This window comes from Chiloscyllium plagiosum, unplaced genomic scaffold, assembly GCF_037043375.1.
Source record: "Chiloscyllium plagiosum isolate Xiang-an unplaced genomic scaffold, Cpla_swu_hap1 HiC_scaffold_44, whole genome shotgun sequence".
NCBI classification, from domain to species: domain Eukaryota; kingdom Metazoa; phylum Chordata; class Chondrichthyes; order Orectolobiformes; family Hemiscylliidae; genus Chiloscyllium; species Chiloscyllium plagiosum.
The window spans coordinates 16384629-16388757 of NW_028270182.1; the positions used below are offsets into that span (position 1 = coordinate 16384629).

Below are 4129 nucleotides of genomic sequence, written 5' to 3' on the forward strand. Positions count from 1 at the left end.
TCAAGGAATTGAGGATGGTGCACGTCAATGTCACTCTGATCGTCTGTGCTTCCCAGGGTCTGATACTGCGCTTGTGATTTGACAGAAGATGGGTGTGTCGCGTTATTATTTGTTTCATTGAAGTGGGCCATGAGACTGAAAAGATTGGGAACTATTCATCTAGATTCTATGCAGTTCCCGTCCATCTGTTCATCTTGTATTCCCTCGCCTTGTTTGTCCTGTCCAAGTACATCACATCACATTGATCCCGATTGAATTCCATTGGACACGGTCCGCCCTTCTGACCAACGGTCTACATCCTCCAATAATGTAAAGCCTTCGCCTCATGATTCACCACTCCAGCAATTCTTGTCTCTTTTGCAAACTTATTGATCATTTCTCTTACAATATTGTCTAAATCATTGGATAAAACAGGGACAGTCAGGATTACAACACTGATTAGAGCGGGACACCAAACTTCACATTGTCTAGAAATATCATTGGACAGAAAATCTAACAGAATGTGAAATTAAATGCTGTATTAATGTTGAATGTTGGTATGATGTTTGATCAAATTATTTTGATAAACATTGTGAAGGGATATATTATTCCATTCTTCATCTCTTCTCTGAATTTCCTCTGGGTAACTGCATAAATAAAGGTGTTTGTGCAGCAGCTCAGGAGCTGGAGCATGAAGCCAATCTCTCTTACAAATGTTGGCAGAGGAACTGGGTATCCCAAGTAATCAAATCGTTTCAGTATGGAATAAGCAATGAACACCACCCACAACGTGATGAAATTGCCAGATATAATAAATAACATAATCATGGATTTCCTCCGACTCCCCATCTCTGGGTCACTGACACTGTCCCCAGTCGTCTGAGCCCGGAGTCTCCTGCGAGCTCTGTTGGCTAATATAATGTTTCTGACTGTCAATGTGTTTAACAGTAGAATCAAAATAAATGGAATGAATGGCGTTATGATGTAATGCATTAATTCAACAATGGCCCAGACAATTGAATGAGGTACATTTTGAGGAATGTTACAAAACCATGGACTATTCAAAAGCCAATATCGATTGTAAAACATGAAATATCAGAAAATGTTCTTCAAGCAACACAGCACAGTCACTGTTCCTAAAACCACACCCGCTGTTTTCTTGATGCAATGTTTATTTCTCAGCTTTTGGCAACATATGGCCACAAAACGATCAAAGGTGAATGTGATCATGAACCAGACAGAGCAGTCTGTGACAGCAAAACGCAGAACAGCGTGGATGTTGCACACGTGGAGAGTATGTACAAATTGAAACTCTGCCCGATATGTGATAGGAATTTGTTGTAGTATCAGATCGAAGATAATGACCAGTAGATCCGCTGTTGCCATAGCCACCAGGTAATGAGTGACACATTTGGAAAGGCCACACTTCCCTCGAACCAGGATCACTATTGCAATCAGATTAACTTGAAAGAAGAGAATAAATAGGATCATTTATTGATCAGGTATAATGCTGAAATGTTTTCTTGCTTTATTTCCAGTGAAGTATTGAAACTAATTCGTAATGGGTATCCAATGTTTTTGCATCAGTCTGCAACCTTTTCACAAATTGCGGGAAAAGCTGTGTTTTAAACAGACAGCTAACCCCGAATATAACAAGGTACAAAAGAGTTCCTTCTGATGAGAAAGAAATAACAGACTTAAGGTCTCAGAAAGTGTAGTCAATGCTGGGGATGAAAGAATCTATTGAATCATCAACAATGTCGTATCACAAGGTTGAAAGAAAGAAAATTGTATTAGAATCCAACACCAGAACAACTCAACAGCAGAATTTCATTGAACAACACTGCACAGGATTGAACACTGGAAACCTACCATAGAATCCCTAAGTTTTGACACAGGCTATTTGGCCCATCCAGTCCACACCAACCCTCCGAACAGCATCCGAGCAAGACCCACCGTACTTCACGATCACTCCAAACCCACCATTCCCATGGCCAATCCACTTAAACTGCACATCTTTGGACAGAGACAAACCAGACTTGGTTGAAATCCTGGGCAGTTTGTACCATTAATCAGGTAGGAGCTAAGTTGGGTTGTGTGGCTTAGACATGCTTACTTCGGGAGCTTAGTAAAGTTTACATTATTGTTTCAGTACTTGATTGTCTCTGTTCTTAAAAAGTGGCCAATTTTGGTGAGTTAGCTCACAACACATAGATCAGTGAAACATGGTTAAAACAAAAAACAAAGCACCTTTCAAAAGGAATAAATGAAAAAATTGGAGTGCAGAAATGCTGGGAGAGAAATGAGCCATTCAAACTCTTAGATAGTTTGTTCCATTGAATTGGGTCATGGATAAATTGAAAAAATTGCCATCAATTATTCTTTAATCCCATTCTCATCTTGCCTGAGAGGATAAACTTTGAATGATGATTTGGTGAGAAAAAGAGAATGAATGAAAGATGGGAAAAAGTTCGAAGAAACAATAGTAAGAATGAAAAACAGAAAGAAAGAGTAAAGGAGGAAAGATGGCAAGAAAGAAAAAAAAGAGAGAGAAATAAAGGAGAAAAATAATGAAAGAGAGAAAGAAGGAAAGAAATAAAAGATAGATGCATGTATGGAATCGATAGATAGATAGACAGACAGATGGACAGATAGATAGACAGATGGATGGATGGACAGATGGACAGACAAGCAGATAGATAAATCAACAGATTGCTTTTTTTGCCTCACAAATGCATGATGACAATGAATTCTAATAGAAGAAATGAATTCCTCGATGTCGAATCACTGCTGAAACTGAAGGAAGGATATTCTAAAATGAGACACAAAAATTAAGCTAACACATATGGTTATATTCTACTTTATGAAGGGACACCAACAGCAGCTAAGACCGGGTAGTAAATCCTTTATATATCAGTGATCACCCACAGAATTTTCAGCTTGACTATAAAACTAAGAGACATGGTTTCCCTTTGGAAAGTAATAGTTATTTTGATGATTCTTGTCAAGGATTAGCCTGTTCTCTCTTTGAGAGATTGAGAAAACTTCCATTATTTATAGGAGGGAGAATTCATCAGAGCAGAAAATCAGTTCCAAGTTAATGGAGCCTAATTACAACCACAAACAAAAGTAATGAAATCAATAGCTATTGTAAGGGGAATTTGTACATAAGCAGGGCATATCGTGACCAGTCAACCCTATCCCTGCTCATCAACCCCAAGTATTGGTCCAAATCCGCACATTAATAGAATAGTCCATATCCAACAATTCCAACAAACGTACCTTCTGAAACAAATCAGCAGTGGGAAATAAGAACAAACATTGGAGTGAAATTATGATGGGGGAATGTCATTGGCAGAATTTAGAGTGATGCAGTGTTGCTATGATTCAATGTGCATGTTCAATGAGGCTCCAGTCACTGATTTCCCCAGTAGCCACTTCCTGGAGCCCCTGACTCAAAACTGAACAAAACTAGTCACATAAGTCAAATGTTTTTTTTTTCGCATCTCATGGGATGTGGGTCTGCCTGGGTGTGGCAGCATTTATTTCCTATCCTAGTTATCCTCGGGAAGGTGGTGGTGAGCTGCCTTCTTGAATTGCTGCAGTCCATGTGCTTAGATTCCCTACAGTGTGGAAACAGGCCTTACAGCGCAACAAGTCCACACCGACCCTCTGAAGAATAATCCATTCCACAACCCCCCACTCCCCACTCGACTTATGCACCGAACCAGTAAGGACAATTTGGCATGGCCGATTCACCTGACCTGCACATTTTTGGAATGGGGGAGGAAACCGGAGTACCCAAAGGAAACACACACAGACACGTGGAGAATGTGACACTCCACACAGACAGTCGCCCAGGACTGGAGTCAAACCTGGGACCCAGGTGCTGTGAGGCAGGAGTGCTAACCACTGAGCCACAGTGCACCACTGCTCCTGACCTGCTCTGGGTAAACAGACTGCCAAGAGAAGGTCAGAAGCTTGGAATACTTCAGCAAGTAACTCACCTGCTGACTCCTCAAAGCCTGTCTAAATCTGCAAAGTATAAGTCAGGAGGTGAGGGAATGCTCTCCACTTGCCTGAATGGGTGCAGCTCCAACAACACTCAGGGAAGTTTGATATCATCCAGGAAAAACCAGCTCGTTTGATT

The 4129-nt window shown here is 40.6% G+C and overlaps 1 pseudogene; it reads right to left on the bottom strand.

Moving 5' to 3' along the window:
* Positions 1-549: 549 nt before the first annotated feature.
* Positions 550-2942, bottom strand: LOC148137325 (putative G protein-coupled receptor 139; annotated as a pseudogene).
* Between the last annotated feature and the right edge of the window lie 1187 nt (positions 2943-4129).